The sequence below is a fragment of the Ranitomeya variabilis genome, chromosome 6 (assembly GCF_051348905.1).
Source record: "Ranitomeya variabilis isolate aRanVar5 chromosome 6, aRanVar5.hap1, whole genome shotgun sequence".
NCBI lineage: Eukaryota > Metazoa > Chordata > Amphibia > Anura > Dendrobatidae > Ranitomeya > Ranitomeya variabilis.
In genome coordinates this window covers 347,314,518-347,332,132 of record NC_135237.1, presented here as the reverse complement: position 1 = coordinate 347,332,132, position 17,615 = coordinate 347,314,518, and the positions used below count along the sequence as shown (strand labels likewise).

Below are 17,615 nucleotides of genomic sequence, written 5' to 3'. Positions count from 1 at the left end.
CCCGGCGTCCTTTTCCATTCATAACGTTTTTCATCGGTCGTTATTGCGCAGGTATGAGGTACCTGTTGTACCTTCAGTTGAGCCTCCTGCTCCGGTGTTGGTGGAGGGTGAGTTGGAGTACGTTGTGGAGAAAATTTTGGACTCTCGTGTTTCCAGACGGAGACTCCAGTATCTGGTCAATTGGAAGGGTTACGGCCAGGAGGATAATTCTTGGGTCAATGCATCTGATGTTCATGCTTCTGATCTTGTTCGTGCCTTCCATAGGGCTCATCCTGGTCGCCCTGGTGGATCTGGTGAGGGTTCGGTGCCCCCTCCTTGAGGGGGGGGTACTGTTGTGAATTTGGATTCTGGGCTCCCCCGGTGGCCGCTTGTGGAATTGGACTTGTCATCCTCTTTCCTGTTTCACCTGTTTCCATCAGTAGTGGGTGTCGCTATTTAAGCTCATTTCTCTGGTGGTTTCTTGCCGGTCAACAATGTTATCTGATGCCTCTCAGTGCTTGTTCCTGCTTCTGACAACTACTAGATAAGTTGGACTTTTGTCCATGTTTCGTTTTGCCTATTTGTTCCAGTTCACAGCTGAAGTTTTGTTACTGTGTCTGGAAAGCTCTCGTTGATCAGGGATTGCTACTCTGGTGTTATGAGTTAATGCCAGAGTTTAAGGTAATCTCTGGATGGTGTTTTGTTAGTGTTTTTCTGCTGACCATGAAAGTATACTATCTGTCTTCTGCTATCTAGTAAGCGGACCTCAAATTTGCTAAAGACTATTTTCCTGCTGCGTTTGTTGTTTCATCTGAACTCACCGTCATTATATGTGGGGGGCTACTGTCTGCTTTGGAATATTTCTCTAGAGGTGAGCCAGGTCTTATATTTCCCTCTGCTAGCTATTTAGGTCTTAGGCCAGAGCTGGGCATCTAGCAATAAATAGGAAATGCTACCTGGCTATTTCTAGTTGCGCGGCAGGCTTAGTTCATGGTCAGTATAGTTCCATCTTCCGAGAGCTTGTCCCTCTATAGGCTTGCTATGATCTCTGCCTGCAGAGATCATGACAGCCGGGCACCGACTGGACGGAAGAAGGGAGGGACTAATTCTCAGCTGGACTGTGTCCGTCGCTGATTGGTCGCGGCCGCAAATCAGCGACGTGGGATTTCTGGGACAGACAGACAGAAAGACAGACAGACGGAAGTGCCCCTTAGACAATTATATAGTACACTAGATGGTAGCCCGATTCTAATGCATCGGGTACTCTAGAATATGTATGTAGTTTTTTTTATGAAGATTTTAGAATAATACATTGAATACACAGGATTCGGCCGGCCGTGACCAATTAGCGAAGCGTGGTTCAAATTCCGTGCCAATTTGCGGCCGGACTGCGCCTGTCGCTGATTGTTCGCAGCTGGCCATGTAGTATATAGCACAGCCACGTAGTATATTGCACAGCCACATAGTATATTGCACAGCCAATTAGTATATAGCACAGCCCGTAGTATATAGCACAGCCCATGGAGTGTATAACAGCAAACATAGCATATAACAGCTCACATAGTATATAACAGCCCATGCACGCAGTATATAAAACAGCCCACGTAGTGTATAACATAGCCCACGTAGTGTATAACACAGGCCACGTAGTGTATAACCCAGGCCACGTACTGTATAACACAGCCCACGTAGTATATTGCACAACCCACGCAGTATATTGCACAGCCCACGTAGTACATTACACAGCCCACATAGTACATTGCACAGCCCATGTAGTATATAGCACAGGCCACGTAGTACATTGCACAGCCCACGTAGTACATTGCACAGCCACGTAGTATATTGCTCAGCCCACATAGTATATTGCACAGCCCACATAGTATATTGCACAGCCCACGCAGTATATTGCACAGCCCACGTAGTACATTGCACAGCCCATGTAGTACATTGCACAGCCCATGTAGTATATAGCACAGCCCACGAAGTATATTGCACAGCCCATGTAGTATATTGCACAGCCCACGTAGTATATTGCACAACCCACGTAGTATATTGCACAGCCCATGCAGTATATAGCACAACCCACGCTGTATATTGCACAGCCCAAGCAGTATATTGCACAGCTCAAGTAGTATATTGCACAGTCTGTGCAGTATATAGCAATGTGAATATAGGAAAACTGACTGAACAGCAATCTAGTCTGAACTGGTGCATAACCAAGAAAGACTTACATAGCAAATAGATCAATGGCTGCACTTAATTTTACTGTACTAAAGCAAGGAAATGTGCGATACATGAAATGTGAATAGCATAATGGCTTGTGAAATCTATGAAAAAACACATGAGATGCTTAGCACAAGATTTGGCCAAAAATTGTGAGCCCATCCACCAAACGTCAAGGTAAACTCAAATCGGATGGGTACCTGACCTGTCTTCCTAGTGTGAACACTTACCTCTGGCTAATAACATGGTAATGCCTGCATTTATAGGAAGGTAGGAACCAACTGTGTTTGGATGTAATTAAAATCACAGCATGGTAAAGGGTGGGGCGTTCAAGTCAGAAAAAATAGTGCATAGTAAATATAGGAAAACTGACTGAACAGCAATCTAGTCTGAACTGGTGCATAACCAAGAAAGACTTATATAGCAAATAGATCAATCTGGATGAAACTCAGATGACTTTCATATGCTCATCTTCAGAAGGCCTAAAGGGAACCTGTCATGTCCCCAAACATTGTAAAACTGTAGAGATAGGGTCAATATAATAGCAGGATACTATACAGGATAATAGCGTTTTGAAGCTGCCCGACTGCCACACTAAAAGCACACCTACGGGAAGAAATTAATTTTACCACTCCCAGCAGCCTCTGGTTTTCAGAGAACGCAGGTTACACTGTGTGGACCCTCTATCCAAGACCTGATGACACATTCCCCTTGATGCTAAAATGCAACCTACTAGCACCAATGTCTAACATACTTATCTTTTCAACTGAAACCCACTGCCTTATACAACGTACCAGTTCATCTCCAGCTTACCTCTACTATAACTCAAACTTGCGAAAGAACTGGGCTCTGGTCGAAATGTTAACAAAATAACTTGGAAAATATATTTTTTAATTCTTTGTCATTTATCACTGTGGTGAACTTTTGTACAGAATTATAAACACATATTTGGAAGGATCCTTCACGTGTGTGGCAGTATACTACACTCACTGGCCACTTTATTAGGTACACCATGCTAGTAACGGGTTGGACCCCTTTTGCCTTCAGAACTGCCTCAATTCTTCGTGGCATAGATTCAACAAGGTGCTGGAAGCATTCCTCAGAGATTTTGGTCCATATTGACATGATGGCATCACACAGTTGCCGCAGATTTGTCGGCTGCACATCCCTGATGCGAATCTCCCGTTCCACCACATCCCAAAGATTTCATGTTGTTTACGCCAAATTCTGACCCTACCATCCGAATGTCGCAGCAGAAATCGAGACTCATCAGACCAAGCAACGTTTTTCCAATCTTCTACTGTCCAATTTCGATGAGCTTGTGCAAATTGTAGCCTCAGTTTCCTGTTCTTAGCTGAAAGGAGTGGTACCCGGTGTGGTCTTCTGCTGCTGTAGCCCATCTGCCTCAAAGTTCGACGCACTGTGCGTTCAGAGATGCTCTTAGGCCTACCTTGGTTGTAACGGGTGGCGATTTGAGTCACTGTTGCCTTTCTATCAGCTCGAACCAGTCTGCCCATTCTCCTCTGACCTCTGGCATCAACAAGGCATTTCCGCCCACAGAACTGCCGCTCACTGGATTTTTTTTCTTTTTCGGACCATTCTCTGTAAACCCTAGAGATGGTTGTGCGTGAAAATCCCAGTAGATCAGCAGTTTCTGAAATACTCAGACCAGCCCTTCTGGCATCAACAACCATGCCACGTTCAAAGGCACTCAAATCACCTTTCTTCCCCATACTGATGCTCGGTTTGAACTGCAGGAGATTGTCTTGACCATGTCTACATGCCTAAATGCACTGAGTTGCCGCCATGTGATTGGCTGATTAGAAATTAAGTGTTAACAAGAAGTTGGACAGGTGTACCTAATAAAGTGGCCAGTGAGTGTATATGCTCTGGCACATTGACTAACAGCTGTCTATGCCATGTATCAGTATACATAGTATAGGCACAGCTGCGTAGAACAACACTGCTGCATAGAACAACACTGTCTGTCTCATTCATATGCACATGCAGATTTACTCAAAATGAGTTGCGTATGCCCTGGTCTCCACACACATAAATTATTTCCAGCAGAAAAAATATCTTAGCATCTTCAACCAGAGCAGGAGAATCCTACATCAGGACAAACTATATCATTAGTGAGTTTATGCTCTTTATTTTGTGGTAATACTATTGCTTTTTGTTTCTCTGTATATTTACATGTGTTGCATTTGTTTTCCCCACATTTAAAACAACCCTTCTGTGACAACCATGTTGTTTTATTATTTTTTAACTCAATGTATAAACTGATAAGTTATCAGTGTTAACATGTTTCCTAATGACAAACCTTTTTTGGTAACCATTCTATATCCACTTTTGACATTTTTATTTAGTATGGTGGCTTGGTGCAATATCAGTAATTATTTATCGACAATTAGTTTTATTTGATTAAATTGTATACTGTATCTAACACTAAAACGGAGAAGATTTTTTACCATTATTGCCGTTTTTATTTTTTTATTTGCTTGATAATAATTCTGCATGTGATTTTAGTAGTACCTTGTCATATAATTTTTGTATGTTGTTTAAATGTTAACTTTTTGTATTAATATACTGTTTATGTTATTGCATTCTTCTTTAAATTTATTTTGGTCAGAACATATTTTATTTATAATTAGTCAAAAACATAACATAAACATGATAAAAAGATATAACAAAAGAGTATGGGACACAGAGATCCATCAAGCCATAGAGATAAATCAGAGTGACAATAGATTTACATGTGTACTATAGGAAATGCACAATCATGCATATCTGTATAAATATATGATGATTATGGGTATAGACCAAGTGGTCAAGTAGCTATTTGAATATATATACTGTATATATATATATATATATATATATATATATATATATAGTTCACTCACGTAGTAGGAAAAACTGGGTACACCGTCTTATTAAGTCCTTGCTGGTTTATTATCAGGCAGCATAAACCAACTCATGGAAACAAAACCCAGCCTTTTTGGCTAAAACCGGTCCAAACAGTCAAAAAGGGAAAAAAAACAACAATGCTGCAACACCGTCTGTTTGTTCTGGGCAGCACCCTGCTCTGGAGCAGCACAGGTTGTCTGTGCCCAACAAGCCACAAAGCCTCTGGAGACTCCTTTTTCCTGGCTAGCTGAACACCGACTTGCTGCAGAGCTCAGCTATTTAAATCAAAGCCTCTGATTTCCATCATGTGATTGATCACATGATCATGACCTCATGCAGGTCCTGGCAGGTCTGCCTGGGAGATAAAGTGGACCCTCTCCCACCCGCACTATGAGGGTCCACATAAAACCAGCCCTTTTATGCAACTAAACCCTGTCAACACGTAGTGTGCTGGAGAATAAATGTTCTGGTTTCATATCACTGACACCGTTAAGCGCCGTGACACGTATCTCCCTTCTACCACTCTTCCAGTGCCTGTCACAATATATATATATATATATATATATATATATATATATATATATATATATATATATATATATATATATATATACAGTGCCTACAAGTAGTATTCAACCCCCTGCAGATTTAGCAGGTTTACACATTTGGAATTAACTTGGCATTGTGACATTTGGACTGTAGATCAGCCTGGAAGTGTGAAATGCACTGCAGCAAAAAAGAATGTTATTTCTTTGTTTGTTTGTTTTTTTAAATTGTGAAAAGTCTTTTCAGAGGGTCATTTATTATTCAACCCCTCAACCCACCAGAATTCTGTTTGGTTCCCCTAAAGTATTAAGAAGTAGTTCAGGCACAAAGAACAATGAGCTTCACATGTTTGGATTAATTATCTATTTTTCCAGCCTTTTCTGACTATTTAAGACCCTCCCCAAACTTGTGAACAGCACTCATACATGGTCAACATGGGAAAGACAAAGGAGCATTCCAAGGCCATCAGAGACAAGATCGTGGAGGGTCACAAGGCTGGCAAGGGGTACAAAACCCTTTCCAAGGAGTTGGGCCTATCTGTCTCCACTGTTGGGAGCATCATCCGGAAGTGGAAGGCTTATGGAACTACTGTTAGCCTTCCATGGCCTGGACAGCCTTTGAAAGTTTCCTCCCGTGCCGAGGCCAGGCTTGTCCGAAGAGTCAAGGCTAACCCAAGGACAACAAGGAAGGAGCTCTGGGAAGATCTCATGGCAGTGGGGACATTGGTTTCAGTCAATACCATAAGTAACGTACTCCACCGCAATGGTCTCCGTTCCAGACGAGCCCGTAAGGTACCTTTACTTTCAAAGCGTCATGTCAAGGCTCGTCTACAGTTTGCTCATGATCACTTGGAGGACTCTGAGACTGACTGGTTCAAGGTTCTCTGGTCTGATGAGACCTAGATCGAGATCTTTGGTGCCAACCACACACGTGACGTTTGGAGACTGGATGGCACTGCATACGACCCCAAGAATACCGTCCCTACAGTCAAGCATGGTGGTGGCAGCATCATGCTGTGGGGCTGTTTCTCAGCCAAGGGGCCTGGCCATCTGGTCCGCATCCATGGGAAGATGGATAGCACGGCCTACCTGGAGATTTTGGCCAAGAACCTCCGCTCCTCCATCAAGGATCTTAAGATGGGTCGTCATTTCATCTTCCAACAAGACAACGACCCAAAGCACACAGCCAAGAAAACCAAGGCCTGGTTCAAGAGGAAAAAAATCAAGGTGTTGCAGTGGCCTAGTCAGTCTCCTGACCTTAACCCAATTGAAAACTTGTGGAAGGAGCTCAAGATTAAAGTCCACATGAGACACCCAAAGAACCTAGATAACTTGGAGAAGATCTGCATGGAGGAGTGGGCCAAGATAACTCCAGAGACCTGTGCCGGCCTGATCAGGTCTTATAAAAGACGATTATTAGCTGTAATTGCAAACAAAGGTTATTCCACAAAATATTAAACCTAGGGGTTGAATAATAATTGACCCACACTTTTATGTTTAAAATTTATAAAAATTTAACTGAGCAACAAAACTTTTTGGTTTGTAAGATTTATGCATCTGTTAATAAATCCTGCTCTTGTTTGAAGTTTGAAGGCTCTAACTTATTTGCATCTTATTAAACCTGCTAAATCTGCAGGGGGTTGAATACTACTTTTAGGCACTGTATATATATATATATATATATATATATATATATATATATATATATTTGTGTTCAAAAGTTTACATACCCCGGCAGAATTTTTGCTTTCTTGGCTTTTTTCAGAGAATTTGAACGATAACAGCAAAACTTTTTCTCCACTCATGGATAGTGGTTAGAAAAAAAAGAAAACACAGCAGTTTGACAATAAATGGCTTCCCCCATTTAATGTCAAACTACTGTGTTTTCTTTTTTTATATCACAACAACTCAAAATGTCCAAATGACCATGATCAAAGTTCACACACGCTGGTGATTTTGGCCTGATAACATGCACAGAAGTTGACAATAATGGGTTTGAATGGCTACTAAAGATAATATCCTCACCTGTGACCGGTTTGCTTGTAATCAGTGTGTGTGCATAAAAATTAAGTGAGTTTCTGGGATCCAAACAGACTCTTACATCTTTCATCCAGCCACTGACATTTCTAGATGGTGAGTCATGGGGAAAGCAAAAGAATTGTCAACGGATCTACGGTCAAAGGTAGTTGAACTGTACAAAACAGGAAAGGGATACAAAAAGATATCCAAGGAATTGATAATGCCAGTCAGCAGCTTTCAAACTATGATTAACAAATCAAAAATCAGGGGCTCTGTAAAAAAAAAAAAAAACACGGTCAGGTAGACCAACAACTGCCAGGAAAATTGCTCGGGATGCAAAGAAAAACCCACAAATAACATCAGCTGAAATACAGAACTTTGAAAACTAGCGGTGTAGCTGTTTCAAGATGCACAATAAGGAGGCACTTGAAGAAAAATGGGCTGCATGGTCGAGTCGCCAGAAGAAAGCCATTACAGCGCAAATGCCGCAAAGTATCTTGCCTACAATACGCAAAACAGTACAGAGACTAGCCTAAAAACTTCTGGAAAACAATGTAATTTGGAGTGATGAGACCAAAATGTAACTTTATGGCCATAACCACAAATGTTATACTTGGAGAGAGGTCAACAAGGCCTATGATGAAAGGAACACCATTCCTACTGTAAAACAAGGTGGTGGATCACTGATGTTTTGGAGATGTGTGAGCTACAAAAGGCACATGGAAGCTTGGTCAAAGTTGAAGGAAAGATGAATGCAGTATGTTAGCAGCAAATACTGGAGGCAAATTTGCACTCCTCAGCCTGGAAGCTGAGCATGGGACGTACTTGGACGTTTCAACATGACAATGATCCAAAACACAAGGCCTAGTCGACCTGTCATTGGCTACAGCAGAACAAAGTGAAGGTTCTGGAGTGTCCAACTCAGTCTCCTGACCTCAATATCATTGAGCCACTCTGGTGAGATCTCCATGACACAGTTTGTGCTAGACAGCCCTGAAAGTTACAGGAACTGAAGGCTTTTTGCCAAGAAGTGTGGGCAGTTTTACTGTTATGATCCTGGTGGTAGGATCTCAAACTGACCTGACAAATATACCCTGAGTATATAGGACAAGTTCTGGGGATGTGGAAGCTATACTGACCGCAATCCTGATCCTATCCAAACACACTAAAGGCAGCTGTGGAACATTACCTGAAAACCTAGACGTCTCGTCACAGCCTGAGAAACTGACTACCCCTAGAGAGAAAGCAAAGACCTCACTTGCCTCAGAGAAATGTACCCCAAAGTTTTAGATAGCCCCCCACAAATAATAACGGTGAGTCAAGGGGAAAACACAAACGTAGAGATGAAACAGATTTAGCAAATGAGGCCCGCTAATACTAGATAGGCAGAAAATAGATAGGTGTTATGACCCCAATGGCGAGGGTCTCAGAGGAACAAGTAAGTCTGTGAAGTACAAAAATCCAGCTCATAGGGCAGTGGTAACTGGGTTGACCATATATCTACTCCTAACGCCAACACTAGAAGTAGCCGGGGAACATGCCTACGTTGGTCGCTAGATGTCTCGCGCCAGCCGGAGGACTAACTACCCCTAGAAGAGGAAAACAAAGACCTCTCTTGCCTCCAGAGAATAGACCCCAAAAGTAGGATACAAGCCCCCCACAAATAATAACGGTGAGGTAAGAGGAAATGACAAACACAGAGATGAACTAGGTTTAGCAAAGAGAGGCCCACTTGCTAATAGCAGAATGTAGTAAGATAACTTATATGGTCAACTAAAACCCTATCAAAAAATCCACACTGGAGATTCAAGAACCCCCGAACCGTCTAACGGCCCGGGGGGAGAACTCCAGCCTCCCTAGAGCTTCCAGCAAGGTTAGGATACAGATTATGTACAAGCTGGACAAAAATGCAAACAAAACAAATAGCAAAAAGCAAGAAAGCAGACTTAGCTTAATTTAGCAGGAACCAGGATCAGTAGACAAGAGCACAACAGATTAGCTCTGATTACAATGTTGCCAGGCATTGAACTGAAGGTCCAGGGAGCTTATATAGCAACACCCCTGACCTAACGACCCAGGTGAGCATACAAGGGATGGCAGACATTCCCAGAGTCAAATCACTAGTAACCACTAGAGGGAGCCAAAAAGGTAAATTCACAACAGTACCCCCCCTTAGTGAGGGGTCACCGAACCCTCACCAAGACCACCAGGGCGATCAGGATGAGCGGTGTGAAAGGCACGAACCATATCGGCCGCATGCACATCAGAGGCGACCACCCAGGAATTATCCTCCTGACCATAGCCCTTCCACTTGACCAGGTACTGAAGCCTCTGCCTGGAGAGACGAGAATCTAAGATCTTCTCCACCACGTACTCCAACTCGCCCTCAACCAACACCGGAGCAGGAGGCTCAGCAGAAGGAACCACAGGCACAACGTACCACCGCAACAAGGACCTATGAAATACGTTGTGAATGGCAAACGACACCGGAAGATCCAGGCGAAAGGATACCGGATTAAGGATTTCCAATATCTTGTAAGGACCAATGAAGCGAGGCTTAAATTTGGGAGAGGAGACCTTCATAGGAACAAATCGAGAAGACACCATACCAAATCCCCAACGCGAAGTCGGGGACCCACACCGCGGCGGCGGTTGGCAAAACGCTGAGCCTTCTCCTGTGACAACTTCAAGTTGTCCACCACATGACTCCAGATCCGCTGCAACCTATCCACCACGGAATCCACCCCCGGACAGTCAGAAGGCTCCACATGTCCCGAGGAAAAACGAGGATGGAAACCAGAGTTGCAGAAAAATGGCGAAACCAAGGTGGCGGAACTAGCCCGATTATTAAGGGCAAATTCAGCCACCGGCAAGAAGGTCACCCAATCTTCCTGATCAGAAGAGACAAAACACCTCAAATAAGCCTCCAGAGTCTGATTAGTTCGCTCCGTTTGTCCGTTAGTCTGGGGATGGAAAGCGGATGAAAACGACAACTCAATGCCCATCCTACCACAAAAGGATCGCCAGAACCTGGAAACAAACTGGGATCCTCTGTCCGACACAATATTCTCAGGAATGCCATGCAAACAAACCACGTTCTGGAAGAACACAGGAACCAGATCAGAAGAGGAGGGCAGCTTAGGCAAAGGAACCAAATGGACCATCTTGGAGAAACGATCACATATCACCCAGATGACAGACATGCCCTGAGACACCGGAAGATCAGAAATGAAATCCATAGAGATGTGTGTCCAAGGTCTCTTCGGGACAGGCAAGGGCAAGAGCAACCCGCTGGCACGAGAACAGCAAGGCTTAGCTCGAGCACAAGTACCACAGGACTGCACAAATGACCGCACATCCCTTGACAAGGAAGGCCACCAAAAGGACCTGGCCACCAGATCTCTGGTGCCAAAAATTCCCGGGTGCCCTGCCAACACCGAGGAATGAACCTCGGAAATGACTCTGCTGGTCCATCTAGCAGGCACAAACAATCTGTCAGGTGGACAAGAGTCAGGCCTACCAGCCTGAAATCTCTGCAACACACGTCGCAGATCTGGAGAAATAGCTGACACGATAACTCCTTCCTTAAGAATACCCACAGGTTCAGCGACTCCAGGAGCATCAGGCACAAAGCTCCTAGACAGAGCATCGGCCTTCACATTCTTAGAACCTGGTAAATACGAGACCGCAAAGTCAAAACGGGAGAAAAACAATGACCAGCGGGCCTGTCTAGGATTCAGGCGTTTAGCAGACTCGAGATACATCAGATTTTTGTGATCAGTCAAGATCACCACACGATGCTTAGCACCCTCGAGCCAATGACGCCACTCCTCAAATGCCCACTTCATGGCCAACAACTCCCGATTGCCCACATCATAATTTCGCTCTGCCGGCGAAAACTTCCTAGAGAAAAAGGCACAAGGTCTCATAGTAGAGCAACCAGGGCCTCTCTGCGACAAAACGGCCCCTGCCCCAATCTCCGAAGCATCCACCTCAACCTGAAAGGGAAGTGAGACGTCAGGCTGGCACAAAACAGGCGCCGAAGTAAACCGGCGCTTCAACTCCTGGAAAGCCTCCACGGCAGCAGGAGCCCAGTTAGCTACATCAGAGCCTTTCTTGGTCATATCCGTCAGAGGTTTAACAACGCTAGAGAAATTTGCGATAAAACGACGGTAGAAGTTAGCAAAACCCAAGAACTTCTGAAGACTCTTAACTGACGAGGGTTGAGTCCAATCATGAATAGCTCGGACCTTGACTGGATCCATCTCCACAGCAGAAGGGGAAAAAATGAACCCCAAAAAGGGAACCTTCTGTACACCAAAAAGACACTTTGAGCCCTTGACAAACAAAGAATTTTCACGCAAAATTTTAAAGACCATCCTGACCTGCTCCACATGCGAGTCCCAATCATCAGAAAAAACCAGAATATCATCCAGATAAACAATCAAAAATTTATCCAGATACTTCCGGAAAATGTCATGCATGAAGGACTGAAAAACTGAAGGTGCATTAGAGAGCCCAAAAGGCATCACCAAGTACTCAAAATGACCTTCGGGCGTATTGAATGCGGTTTTCCATTCATCGCCCTGCCTAATGCGCACAAGGTTGTACGCACCACGAAGGTCTATCTTGGTGAACCACTTGGCACCTTTAATCCGGGCAAACAAATCTGACAACAGCGGCAAAGGATACTGAAATTTGACAGTGATCTTATTTAAAAGCCGATAGTCAATACAAGGCCTCAAAGATCCGTCCTTTTTGGCCACAAAAAAGAATCCCGCACCAAGAGGGGAAGAAGAAGGACGGATATGCCCCTTCTCAAGAGACTCCTTGATATATGAACGCATCGCGGTATGTTCAGGTACCGACAGATTAAACAGTCTCCCCTTAGGAAACTTACTGCCAGGAATCAAATCTATTGCACAGTCACATTCCCTATGAGGAGGCAGTGCACTGGACTTAGACTCGCTGAAGACATCCTGATAATCAGACAAATACGCCGGAACTTCCGAAGGCGTAGAAGAAGCAATAGACAAGGGCAGGGAATCTCCATGAATTCCATGGCAGCCCCAACTTGACACTGACATAGCCTTCCAGTCCAAGACTGGATTATGGGTCTGTAACCATGGCAAACCCAAAACAACCAAATCATGCATTTTATGCAGAACAAGAAAATGTATTACCTCCCGATGTTCGGGAGTCATGCACATGGTAACCTGTGTCCAAAACTGCGGTTTATTTTTTGCCAATGGCGTAGAATCAATACCCCTAAGAGGGATAGGATTTTCCAATGGCTCAAGAACAAATCCGCAATGTTTGGCAAATGACAGATCCATAAGGCTCAGGGCAGCACCTGAGTCCACAAACGCCATGACAGGATACGATGACAGTGAGCAAATCAAAGTTACAGATAGAATAAATTTAGGTTGCAAATTACCAATGGCGACCGGACTAACAACCTTAGTAAGACGTTTAGAGCATGCTGAGATAACATGTGTAGAATCACCACAGTAGTAACACAAGCCATTCTGGCGTCTATGAATTTTCCGCTCATTTCTAGTCAGGATTCTATCACATTGCATTAAATCAGGTGCCTGTTCAGACAATACCATGAGGGAATTTGCGGTTTTGCGCTCCCGCAACCGCCGGTCGATTTGAATAGCCAGGGCCATAGAATCATTCAGACCTGTGGGAATGGGAAAACCCACCATCACATTCTTAATGGCTTCAGAAAGGCCATTTCTAAAATTTGCAGCCAATGCACATTCGCTCCACTGGGTCAGCACGGACCATTTCCGAAATTTTTGGCAATACACTTCAGCCTCGTCCTGGCCCTGAGACATAGTCAGCAAGGCTTTTTCTGCCTGAATCTCAAGATTGGGTTCCTCATAAAGCAAACCGAGCGCCAGAAAAAACGCATCAATGTCAGCCAATGCCGGATCTCCTGGCGCCAGCGAGAAGGCCCAATCCTGAGGGTCGCCCCGTAAAAAAGAAATAACAATTTTTACTTGCTGAGCGGAGTCTCCAGATGAACAGGGTCTCAGAGACAAAAACAATTTACAATTATTCCTGAAATTTCTAAATTTAAATCGGTCTCCGGAAAACAGTTCAGGAATCGGTATCTTAGGTTCTGACATAGGATTTCTGGTAACATAATCTTGTATGCCCTGCACACGAGCAGCAAGCTGGTCCACACTTGTAATCAAGGTCTGGACATTCATGTCTGCAGCAAACACAAGCCACTCAGAGGTAAAGGGGAAAAGAAAAAAAAATGAGAGAGAGGGAAAAAAAAAAAACAACTCAGAATTTTCTTTCTTATAATCCCGCTTCTGCAATGCATTTAACATTTAATACTGGCCTGGCAAACTGTTATGACCCCAATGGCGAGGGTCTCAGAGGAACAAGTAAGTCTGTGAAGTACAAAAATCCAGCTCATAGGGCAGTGGTAACTGGGTTGACCATATATCTACTCCTAACGCCAACACTAGAAGTAGCCGGGGAACATGCCTACGTTGGTCGCTAGATGTCTCGCGCCAGCCGGAGGACTAACTACCCCTAGAAGAGGAAAACAAAGACCTCTCTTGCCTCCAGAGAATAGACCCCAAAAGTAGGATACAAGCCCCCCACAAATAATAACGGTGAGGTAAGAGGAAATGACAAACACAGAGATGAACTAGGTTTAGCAAAGAGAGGCCCACTTGCTAATAGCAGAATGTAGTAAGATAACTTATATGGTCAACTAAAACCCTATCAAAAAATCCACACTGGAGATTCAAGAACCCCTGAACCGTCTAACGGCCCGGGGGGAGAACTCCAGCCTCCCTAGAGCTTCCAGCAAGGTTAGGATACAGATTATGTACAAGCTGGACAAAAATGCAAACAAAACAAATAGCAAAAAGCAAGAAAGCAGACTTAGCTTAATTTAGCAGGAACCAGGATCAGTAGACAAGAGCACAACAGATTAGCTCTGATTACAACATTGCCAGGCATTGAACTGAAGGTCCAGGGAGCTTATATAGCAACACCCCTGAGCTAACGACCCAGGTGAGCATACAAGGGATGGCAGACATTCCCAGAGTCAAATCACTAGTAACCACTAGAGGGAGCCAAAAAGGTAAATTCACAACAGATAGGTGTCTGTGCGGTCAGTACAAAAATTATCAAAAGTAAACCACGCAGAGAATACAAGAACCCCCACACCGACTCACGATGTGAGGGGCGCACTCTGCACCCCAGAACTAACCAGCAAGCAAAAAATCACATAAAAGCAAGCTGGGCTGAACTCATAATATAATGAGAAACGTTTTCAAGGAAATAATGAGAAACTGAACAAGCAAACTTAGCTTCTCATAGCAGGAGACTGGTCACAAGGAATATTCAGGAGAACACAGGATCAGGACTGAATACACCGACAGCAGGCGACAAGTAAAGGTCCAGGTGAGTTAAATAGGCCCAGCCTAGCAGGAGATGAAACAGCTGAGCCCAGCCAAGACCAGCCATATCGCTAAAGGCCACCAGAGGGAGCCCAAGACCAAACTCACACAGTACCACTCATGACCACAGGAGGGAGCCCGAGAATGGAATTCACAACACTTTACCATGTGAGAAAATAAAGAACCTCATCCACAACTACCACAAAAGACTTCAAGCTGTCATTGAGGTTAGAGGGGCAATACATGGTATTAAGTAAAGGGGTATGTGAACTTTTGATCAGGGTCATTTGGATGTTTTTGGTTGTCATTATGATTTAAAAAGAGAAAAGACAGTAGTTTAATAATAAATGGCTTCACCCAACCACTAACCATGAGTGGAGAAAAAGTTTGGTGTTATCATTTATATTCTCTGAAAAAAAGCCAAGAAAGCAAAAATTCTGCCAGGGCATGTAAACTTTTGAGGACAACTGTACCTATAAAATTTTTAACACATTTTTTGAGGCTTATATACCACTGAAATATACCCAAAAATGTGTAAACGTCTATGGACGAGCAATATAATATTGATACATTTTTTTAACAAGTTTTTAGAGGCTTATATAGCAGTGAACTGTACCCAAGAAAATGTGATACCCTATGGATGAGCAATATAATACAGAAAAATTTTAAACACTTCTTTTGAGGGTTATTTACCAACAAAAGGTACCCAAGAACATGTAATACCCTGCTGATGAGCAATATAGTGCCAACAGATTTTTCACCAAGTTTTTTGAGGTTTATATAGCAATGAAATGTACCCAAGAACACATTACACTGTATGGATGAGCAATATAATACCAATACACTTTTCGGTATTATTTTTTTCAGTGCTGGATATTACAGAAATGAACAACAGAACACGTGAAACTGTATGGCTGAGAAATTTAAGCTTGCAAAATTATTTAACCCTTTTTTAAGTTTTTTAGATCACAGGAAATGTACCCCAGACCAAGTAATACTGTATGGGTGACAAATTTAATATATATTTATATATGAAAAAAATCATCCAGATCACAGAATAGTGCATGGGTAAGAAATTTAACTCGGAAATTTTTTTAGGGTTTTTTTGGAGTGTTGTTTAACGCAAAAAAAGCAACACCAACCATGTAATACTTGATGACTCAACATATATTCAATTTTTTCACACTTTCAAAAAAGCTGCAGCTATATATTTGCCAATGGACTGCACAGCCCTAATCACTGTCTACAGATTGGATTCTGTCACTCACCCTGCTGTTGCCACTCTCTCCGTCCATAGACTAAATGCAGATTGTATATGATACACAACAAAGCAAATAATTAGCCCTTAGAAGAGCTGTTAGTATGCTGCCTCAGCTTCAGCATCAGTATCAACACTGTAGGCCTTTGATTCGTTATACTGTGCTTACAAGCCCATACAAGCACTATCTCTCCAATACGAAGTGTCACAAAGCTGTGCAATGTTGTCATTGTTCCGGGCTGTGCATGATCTTTCAGTAGCCCTGATGATGTTGCATAGCCAGCCAATCACAGTAATGCCACAACCAAGATGGCTATGGCATTACAGTGACACACAAGCAACTCCCTCATGTTTATTGTTTATGTAGCAGGCTCTAAAAATATGGGACGGGGATTCAAGCTTTTCACAGCGCACTGTCCATTACTCGCCGATTAACGAGTACATCCAAGCATTGTGATACTCAAGTGAAAACCAAGTGTCACTGAGCACATTTGCCCATCCCTAGATTAAATATATAATTCAACCTTGGGCTTTTATCTCGATCCATGAATCTACACGTCTGTGTTCTCGGCTGAACTTCCCTTGCTGCTGGGGCTTGTTTCTGGCCTGATATAATCCCATTAGCAGACCTGTCTGATATCTAATGAGGAACTGGTGGCCGTCCTACTGGGCTGACCAGGCGCTGTTTCAATGGTGCTAGTGGAAGGGGCCTCTCAGCCTGTCAGGGTTGTGAGCGAATGTGATGCCACGTCAGAGACTGCATGGGCCACATCTTTTCACTGCCCATTCCTCCCTGAGCCCATGTGGACAGGGGGTGTCTGTGTAAAACTGTGCCAAGCTGACCTTACTTGTCCCCAGGGGGTGCAGAATATCATGTTGGTGCAAGTGCAAGGACCACACTGCTTGATTCCGCTGACATAATAGTGATGTCAGGAGGTGTGGCGAGGTGTGGGTTCGTCACATGTGGTGGCAGCGGTGGGATTCTGCGTGATATCTCTGGTGCTATCCTTCACAGACACACATGACAGAAGCCCACAATAAGTCTTTACCCTGCCAAACAAGTAACCATATGAATAAAACAAATGAAACTAACAGTGACAGGAACATTCAAAATGGAATAGCTGTATGTGTGGTCCAGTTTAATAAACACCTTATTGTAATCAAGGTCATACATAGACAAGGTAATCATCTGAATTTTAACCAAGAAGATAGGTGTAAATTTAAAACTAAGAAAAATAAAGCAGCAAT

At 43.5% G+C, this 17,615-nt stretch overlaps 1 long non-coding RNA gene across 1 annotated transcript in view; it reads left to right on the top strand.

The window, feature by feature from the left end:
• The window catches only part of LOC143781162 (uncharacterized), a 52,281-nt gene that overhangs the window by 17,785 nt on the left and 16,881 nt on the right, over nt 1-17,615 (top strand). The window lies entirely within an intron of this gene.